Source organism: Marmota flaviventris, chromosome 11 (genome assembly GCF_047511675.1).
Source record: "Marmota flaviventris isolate mMarFla1 chromosome 11, mMarFla1.hap1, whole genome shotgun sequence".
Lineage (NCBI taxonomy): Eukaryota > Metazoa > Chordata > Mammalia > Rodentia > Sciuridae > Marmota > Marmota flaviventris.
In genome coordinates, this window is record NC_092508.1 from 69,955,545 (window position 1) to 69,965,523 (window position 9,979).

A 9,979-nucleotide genomic window follows, 5' to 3' on the forward strand; every position below is an offset into this window, starting at 1 on the left:
ATAGGAGGATTGCTTGAGCCCATGAGTAAGAGACAAGTCTTGGTACCATAGTCTGACCCTGTCTCAAAAGAAAAAAGAAAAATAATGTTTCCTGATGATTAATAATAATCAACATAAAAATGAATTACCTTACTACACAAGTACATGTAGATTATTTTAATGTTTGATCCTACCTTAAATAGCTCCTATTCAGGTGTGGTGACCACTCCTGTAATCTCAGCTACTTGTGAGGCTGAGGCAGGAAGATCACAAGTTTGAGGCTGGCCTGTGCAACTTAGAAAGGCCCTGTCTCAAAATAAAAATTTAAAAGCACTGGGGATATAGTTCAGTATATCTGCAAGGCTCTGGGTTGGATTACCCAGTACCACCAAAAAAAACAAAAACAAAAAAACTCCAGATAGCTGTACTTTCTGAACCCCTTCTTTACAGTATTTAATAATATAGTATTTGGGTCTTGTTTTTTAATAAGCATTCATCTTTTTTTCCAGACATTATTTTTAAAAAATAATTTCTACTAGCAAATTTTCCCCAATTACTGTTTTGAAATATTGCTCCTTTAATATTGTATGATCAAATAGTATAAATAAATAAATAATGTTATTAGGATTAGGCCTAATACAAGTCCTATTGCTGAATTGTATAATCTTTTGTATTTTTTTAATGTTTAAAACATTTATTTATGAAACCAGGTAAGGTTGACTTATGTAATTTTAGCAAATAAAGTATTGTCATATATAGTGCACTTCTGTTTAGAAAAAAAGCTTATTTGCAACTTAAGTAACAAAGTTTTTTTAATTAAATGTAGATTTTAGAAATACATTCATTATGTAATACTACCATAATAAAAATAGATTTTCCTAGAATTTCTTAAGTACCCAGTAAAATTAAGAGGTGAACTTTAATTTTTCAATCATATTCAGAAATTCTAATGTGTTTACTTGCTTGTTGAGTCTTTGCCAGCCTGATCTTTTCAGCTTTGATGATTAACTTCTCAGTGCCTCTTTTCTTTCCCCAAGGCTGATTAAGTTTGGCCTGTCTATCTACCAAAATCTTTTGCCAATACCTCTGTTCATGATCACCAGAAAGGACCTCGAGTTTCCAGCAGTGCTTTTTAAAAAAATTTCAATATATGCATTCATTACTGCTTAAGCATCCTCAGGAGTTTTAAATCTGACATAGAATTCTGTATCTCCTTCTAGTAAATCAACATAAACAACTTGTGAGATTGCAGCCAAAGTGTCCCGAACTTGTTTCCTGCCAGGTAGAGGTTCTGTGCTAATGATCTTCACAATCATTCCACTCATAAACTGTGGTCCTGGATCATTAACCTTCTCCTGAGGGTGATTCTCTTGACTGTGGGCTTTTTCATTTCTCATTCCAGAGTTATTAGGAACTTCTCTGCCTGTCTGCATTCCTGATTCTGATTTTATTTGGGATATAGTGTATATAATGTTTTGTTTTGTTTCAAAGAAGCCATGCTGGCTTTTTGTAGTGCTAAATATTTTTTTTTAAATCCATCCATTTGCTCTTGAATCAAGAGGAATTTCTGAGAAGAAAAAACACCCTCTCTTTTATATGTTTTAATGGCATGTTTCTAGTACCTTATGACATCTGTTTTGAGTACTGAAATGTTTTGATTATTGAAATTTTTTAATGTAATATATTTTAACATACTTATTTTACTTGTAATTCATAACTTATTTCTAGAGCATTCAAAAAATTAAGTGCTATGTACGGCATTAAATTTTAAAACATTCTTTTCCTTTTAATTTTATCAGTAATGATATTATTGATCCCATTAAGATGACTTTGGGAAGAGGAAGCCTGAAGATTTCTGAGGGGAAAAAAAAAAAAAGATGACTCTGGGTCTGAGAACATAGTTTATATAAATAATTTATTTCAAAAAAATTTTAAACTTTTTTTTGGTCCTGGGAATTGAACTCAGGGGCAATCACTGAGGCACATCCCTGGCCCTACTTTGTATTTTATTTAGAGACAGGGTCTCACTGAGTTGCTTAGCACCTTGTTTTTGTTGAGGCTGGCTTTGAGCAGGGATCCTTCTAAGCCATTGGGATTACAGATGTGTACTACCACGCCTGGCTAAACTTTGCAGAAGTAGTCCATATGACTACTAAAGAATGATTTTGTTTCTAAAATGGAAATACTTGAAGAAATTTGTAACAAGCATTAATATTAAACAATAAAGTCATTCTCCACTTTAAGTATGCTTAAAAATCAAGAAGAGTTTTATTACATGTGTACAGACTCCAGGGTCCCACTTCTAGAGATAGCATTTTAATTAGTGTGTGTGTGTGTGTGTGTGTGTGTGTTTGTGTTTTTTTTTCTTCAGTACTGGAGATTGAACCCAGGGTTTGCACATGCTGGGCAAGTGTTCTACCTCTGAGCTGTATTTCTAACCTCTTTATTTTTTATTTTTATTTTTTTAGACAAGATTTTTTAAAGTTTTCCAGAGTTGTCTCAAATTTGCCATCCTCCTGCCTATGCCCCCTGGATAGCTGGAATAATAAGGGGCACCAAGATGCCTGGCTCAGAAGTCTGTATTTTAAATAAACATCCCTATAGATTTTACCTCTGCTTCTTAGTGCTGAAACAAAAGAAGAAATTCTCCCTTAAATAAATATAAGTTTAGTGCTTTATTTTGAATTCTAAATTAAGGAGTGTTATACAATAATTTATAAGAGAGAATATAGTTTTTCACATGAAAGACTCTTCCAAAGTAAAAAATACTGGAAATTACATTGAATACTTATTTTCTCAATCACTCTTACATGGATATGTTTCTTCATAGTCCAAGTCACATCTGAAGACGGGAAACTAAAGTCAATTCATATTATTATTTATTAGTGACTTTCTAATATACATTTATAAAAATTAATTAAAATTAAGGTAGCTATCCCAGACTTTTTTTTTAACACTGATCCTTACTTTTTAAAAATGCTAACTCTTTCTAAAAATCAACTTTTGCCCTCCATACCTTGTAGTAACACTTTTCCATGCCTTTTAAGTGACCCTGTTTTGAGCAGTGTTAACACTTCAGAAAAATCTCCAGATATGTGTCACGTATCTTTTGGTCTACTTTAATAATGAAAAAGAGCCTCCTTGTTATCTTCACTTGCTCAACCAGTGTACATTTTTGCCCTTGTGTTTATACAGTGCCTTCATTAGTGGTTTTTACTTGTCTAGTCTTTTGGGCCATAAAACTAGAGTTTATTATCCTCCAGGTGATGAATTTTCTTATTTACAAATTAATTGCAGATCATGTGTGGGCAGCATGATTGCTGATCCTGCCTAACGAATACATTTAGTGTTTAATTTTTTTCTGTTGCTATTTTCTAATTTGAAGTGGGTAGACCAAAACCAATTAATTCTATTCCAGTTTTTCAGTACTTTGCTGCATGCTTCTTCTGTCACTACAGATGCTTATGACTCTTAATGTATGGCTTTAAATAACATCAATATTAGAGATTTGCTGATATTAAATTACATGCTCCTGATAACTGCATCTTTCAGGTAAACCAGAGCTGCTAATTATTTACTTTAAAAAATTTTAGGCCACATATTCAAAATTTGAATTAATTTATCTTCAACAAAACTGTTTATAATCAAATTTCCTTAATAACAATCATAGAAATGGAAATCTTTAAGAATATTTGAAAACATAGCTCAAAGACTATACCTAAGTGAATACAGTTTTATGAGAGAAAACATTTTGCTATGTTTTGGGTTTTGGTATAGACATGAAATTAGGAAATAGGTGTGGGATATTTTAGATGTAGAAGTTAGTAGTTTTTCCTACTTCTCAGTATCTAGTTAATCAAGAGGTATGAATGAACTAGAAAAGGAACTTGTATTTGTAAACACAAGTATTTATTCCAAAATTTCTAGTAATATTTATAGTTTCTGACTGAGCTTTATCATTAGAGCAAGTAAGGGTGAATAAATGAACAAGTAAATAGTTATGCAAATTTACATTGACATATCCAAATCCCTAACACCACAAGAATCTAGCATACAATAGAAGCACCATCAGTTTTCTTTTATTTTAAAAAACTGTGAATTGGGTATATGTCATAAGGTTAGGCAACTGACATTACAGCAACTCAGACCTTAACATAATAATGATAACCAGGTACAAAAAAACTTCATGACATGAAATAGCACTAGACACTTGAAACAAAAAGAAAAGTGAGATGATGGATATGGATTTAAACATAATACTCTGTAAGTAGACATTGTATTTCTAGCACTATGCTACATGTGCTTATATAGGTTATTTCCTTAAATCCTCAATAGTATGCATATTTTGAAAATGAAGAAGTAATAATTTATTCCTGGCTTATTAGTTTTCCTTTTCCCAAACATATATGCTACAGCAGTAATGGGATTGTTATGACAAGGGTCATTAATGCTTAAGGCTGTATAAGTACCTGAAGAAATTCAAACATTTGGTACTTGAACAAGTGAATTCAAAATTCATCTGACTCTGAGATTCTATAAATTGATGTAATGGTGCTCTGTCTTAGATAATGAAGGGGTGTAAACATCATGCAACCAGGACACAAACCCAGTAGTACAGTATGAGTACAAGACAGAAACTACATCCTTGATGCTCATGATAGACTACATCCATGGTAACCTGCCCTGGGGAATTTGTAGTGAATTATGAATATGAAATTAATTGTTTGTCCTTAATCCTCTGTAGCACCATAAAATAATCACCTAATAGCTAAAACATGAAAAAGAAGGGAACCACTCCCCAAACTTTTTAACTCTCACCTACAGAATGAGCAGAGGTTAGAACATTCTAATTCTGTTTCTCTGTAGGACACCAAAAATAGAAGCAGCTCGCATTGAAATAGTCCTGTGACTAAGCCTAGCCTCACTGTTCCATGTTTCTAACTGCATGCTCTTCAAGGTTGGAGTTTTTTTAGAAAGCTATTAAAAAGTGGGAAAGTAGGCCCAAAAGTATGACTTAGAGTTTACTTTTAAAAATTCAACTACTTAAAATTCATTAGTATTTAAGGCACTGTTATTTTCACTTCTTTTTACTTTATTCTTTTTCATTTTTATAGTCACACAGATAAGTTATATGTTCATGTTCATGGACTTTTGAAAAAATAACAACCTAGAAAAAAAAAGTTGGGAGTTGGACTTTAAAAATCAGAAAAAAAAAGGAAGGTAGGAATAAAGCATATTTAACATATTTTATCTTCTGGTAATATTGTCTTTTGGCTACTTTACATGATAATTTGTGTTTGAATGGACTCCAGTGGCAAACATTCCTAAGTATTTGCTTGCAGGAATTGGGAAGAATGCTTTGTATTTTCAGATGTTTGCATTGGTATTATACTTGCCCCCCCAACCCCAAGTTCTTAAAGTCAGTCCCTAATTTCTCACTCAAATTAATCTTAACACTTTTTAGTTTGATAAAATATTTATAAGGTCAAACTGATCATTTAGCCATTCACATTGTTGTACAGTCATCACCACCCACACATTACTTAAACTTTTCATCTTTTTTTTTTTTTTAACCTAAGGGTTAGAGATGTAGAGTTGGAGCATTGCTGCAGTTTTCATGACTTCCATTTTACTTTTCTTATTGGATTTCTACAAGATAAATTTGCCAAAGAACTTCTAACCTAAAAGGCCATGCTTATCTTTATTTAGTACCAACAGATACTAATAGGATGAGGTAGCTAAAGAAAGCAGATGAACCAATGCAAATTACAAGGAGTTCTAAGGATATGTGCAGGGTCGTAGGGGTTTTGAATCATCTACAAAACTTCAATCATATCTGTGAAATGAAGAACTTTTAAAAAATCTCTAAAACTAAAAGCTAAAGCTTAAAACTGAATTCCTATAGCCTAGACTTTTTTCTCCAACAGATGAAATATAGCTCATAAGATATGAATTTCTATTGGGGATAAACCTTGTGAAAATGTCAATCTTTGTACATTAATTATTTGTATATCTGATATTGAATCTCCAAAAGAGCTTTACATGGTTGTTCTTAAAATATAAGCGTAAGATAAGGCCAAACTCACTCTTCCAGGAAATCTATTCATTCCTTAATTTATTTTTCAATTGAGCCTGAACATGGCTTAGGTGAAAATAAGATGATCTGGATCTGTCAGTATTGATATATATATAGGTGATTCCTTTATTATAATTTGTGAAATCTGTGCAGGCTGTCTTGGTGAGAGATCTCATATGGGGAGAGATATGATACAAGATGGCAAATGTCAGGGAAGTTGTGCAGTTTCATGAAGTGGTCAAGTACAATATGTTTTAAACAAACAAGGCCTATTCAAAGGCAAGGTGCTAGAGTATAGCATTTTAGTGCAAATTATTTGATATCTTAAAAGCTATTTCCCGTTATTTCTTTTCAGTCTAAAGTGACTGACAACACTTTTTGAATCACTTGCTTCTATTTGAGTGGCATTTCATTAAAACGTCCCAAGCTAAGATTTCTCGTATTCCTTTATTAAATCTGTAGTCTACATCAAAACTGTCTATGACCATGAGTTGTTTGTACTTATGTCTTTACATTAACTACGTTTCAACTGTATTGAGAAAATCACTTTTGTTTTCAATTACTTATTTGATTCTAAAAGAAACAGTTGTCAGAAATAAGTTTACAGTGGTGAATGGTGGCTTCGGTAGGTGCAAAATCAATTTGTAACTTTTATTTAAGAAAAGAGATCTGCCAAACAACTCACTGTTCCTTTAGCTACTGATTTTTAGTAGCAATGGTATACCTAATTCTAAAGGGAAAATTCTGTTTTAAGAAACAAGACAATGTGCAAGGTGCAGTGGGGCACCCTTTAATATAGCTACCCAGGAGGCTAAGGCAAAAAAGTTCAAGGCCAGCCTGGGCAACTTATCAAGACACTGTCTCAAAATAAAAAATAAAAAATGGATAGGGAAGCGTTCAGTAATAGAGCACTTCTGAGTTCAATCCTCAGTACTGCAAGAAAAAAAAAAAAAAAAAGACAATGTATTAACCTCCAAGCATTATCATGTTCTTTACTACTTCCTTCTTTATGTGTCTTAACTTTTCCCCGGAAATAATATGGTTTTATACACAACCTACAAATAAATTTATTTCGGAATCAAGCTTCACAGTGGAGAGGCCAATGATCAAATTTACTTAATGTTAACATGGAGTAATGACAATCACTACAGAGGAAATGAATGGACCAACTATGCAACTAGATGCCATGCTAAAAGAAAGCTTCTAATTTTAGATTTTTTACCCTTTACCCATTACATTCCTCTGGAGTTTAACTTTTGCACTTTAAAATCAATGACCGAAATAGCATAAGAGCCATAGGTAGATATATTGTCTGATAGGGTTATGTTGGCACTAATCTTCATCTTGGGTAAAAGAATCATTGCTAATTGGCAAATAATCTTAAAAGACCATATAAGGTGTTTAGGTTCTTGCTTAAACATCAAATATTGCAATGAATTTGCAACGTGGATGGTTTTGATACAAATAATAACTGGAGAAGTACAGTGCTTAAGGGTACACTTAGGAAATCATTTAAAACTACCAAAGGCAGAGTACTAACGACCTGCATTTGAAAACAAAACTGTTGCGTTGAAGTGTAGCCAAACAAGCAAAAACACATGGTTCCGTGGGACCCCGTCAAATGCATAAGTTATTTTGGGTCTACCTGAGGAGGGACAAAGATGAGAGAAACCATTTAAGAGCAGTTCTGCTTTCTGCCTCTTTTGTTCTTGCCAGGGTGCCCATTTTTAAAGTATTCAAACAAAGAACCACAAACCGCCAGTCACACCATAATACCAGCTTGTGTTTACATTTTCAGCTCTCCGGATCGTGATCCTATTCAGTGCACACAGAGCGAGTGCTCGTGTACACGCGCCTGTCCGCCATCAGGAGGACTGCAACTGTAAACACAAGCTGGTATTTTGGTGTGATCACGCTAATATGGCGGTTTGTGGGGTCAAGAGGTGGAAGGTGAAGTATGGATCCAGAATTTCCTTGCTTTTGTCAGTTTAAGTCAGGCTGCTTATTCAGTAGCTGCTTTTCAAACTTGAATACCAGCTATTTTAAAGAAAGGAAGACCTACCTTAAATAATTAGTGGGGCTACACTACAGAACTGTCTTCCTTGGAAGGTAGAGAAAGCTCCTGTCCTCAGAACCTAAAAAATTAGACCATGCAGGTCATGTAACAGCCAAGTTCAGAGCATAACCATGAGTTGGCCACAGTCAAAAGTGTTGGGCAAAATAACCCAACTTCTTTATAGAAATTCTCAAAGGAAAACCACTTTGGTGGCTTGGCTGGTTACTAACAGTCCATTTAATCAAGAAAATTGAGGAAAAAAAAAACAACCCTAAAAACTTAATTGTCCATCATACTCTGAAGAGAAAAGACTAACATTTAGATGGAACTGAATACTTTTCCCACTTTGCTATTGAAAAAAAAATCTTTGTTATTTAATTGTAGGTAGGTAATATATCCTAAACCAAAGTTGTGCTAGATAGCACCTTCAAGATTATTTGAACTTTGAAGTGCTGTACACGTATCTTCAGTAGACACAGTATCAAAATGGTGTCCCAGTTTACTTCACCAAAGACAGGAAGTGAATAATTTGGAGCAGATTTATTAGAGCTCAATTGCTATAAAAACAAAAGATAACAAATAAGCAAAATTAGATTCAGTCTCTCATTCTCTCTTATGATACATACAGGTAAATATGACCCTTTTACTCTGTTAATTTTTTAAAAGTATAACATTTCCAAAGTCATCAAAGAAGGCTAAGTGTAGGCTTCAAGAAACCAGATGCATTTATCTTGCTTTTATCTCCTTTGAGTGAAGGTGACATGAGCATTGGTTATGCTTCTAGTAATTTAGAATTCCATCCCTGCTGACAGCACAGACATTTCCTTCAGTGTGCATTGCTCATTTTGTGTGAAAAATTGTCCTAAAGTATAAGCCAGTTATCAAACTGCATTTAAAAGTGGAAAACAGACATTTTCTTTATATATGAACTTATTTCTATTCAGTTAGGATAAAAAGATGCTCAAAGAAAAATATTTCTCTTCAGGTGAACATGCTATAATAATGAGTCTATTATATATGTTACATACTATACATGTATTTATTTAGTTGTTTCTTAGAGACCTACATTCTTATGACAACATTGCAGTTTCTGGGAATGAAAAGTTCAGGTAGTCCTTTGGTTCATTGCGATCTTAAAGGTTTCTACAAGCATGGCATTTTTAGCCAATTACATTTCCTTCAGAAGCCATCTCTAATTAATACAGAACAATTGATCACTTCCTCCCTTTCATGCAAATATGTTCATATGTAATATGTATAATAGATGCTCACAAATATCTATATTATTAGCAGACCTACAAGTAAACATCTAGAATAACTAACTAATCCATATTATTTTATTTTAAGTGAAGTCATTTTAAGATCATCTTACCTGTCCTATAAGACCATAAATTATTTAAAAATTTGAATTACATTTAAACTCACCTACAAGTATCACTTATTCTGTTGGTGCTCAGTAAAGGTGGTAGTACTGACTGGGTGGGGTGAGCAGTGCCTGTAATCCCAGTTGCTTGGGAGACGGGAGGCAGAATGATCACAAGTTCAAGGCCTCAGCATTTTAGCAAGACCCTATTTCAAAATAAAAAATTTTAAAAGGATTGAGCAAATTGTCAATGCTAGAACACTGACGTAGTATGCATGAAGCCCTGGGCTCAAATCCCAGTACCAGGAAGAAAAAAATAAAAATTAAAAAAAAAGGCTATACTGATTAAACAAGGAGGTAAGAAAACAGAATATAAGAGAGCCATGTCCTGAAAGACTTGTTAGGACCTAAGTAGGATTTTTCACATTTTGTATATCATTTGCATTTTTTATTCCTTGGTCTGCAACAATGTCAACATTTTCCATTGACTTTAGAAATACAACTC

At 33.4% G+C, this 9,979-nt stretch overlaps 1 pseudogene; it reads right to left on the bottom strand.

Annotated features, from left to right (window-relative positions):
* Positions 1–906: 906 nt before the first annotated feature.
* LOC114094764 (la-related protein 7-like) lies at positions 907–1,522 on the bottom strand (annotated as a pseudogene).
* Positions 1,523–9,979: the final 8,457 nt, after the last annotated feature.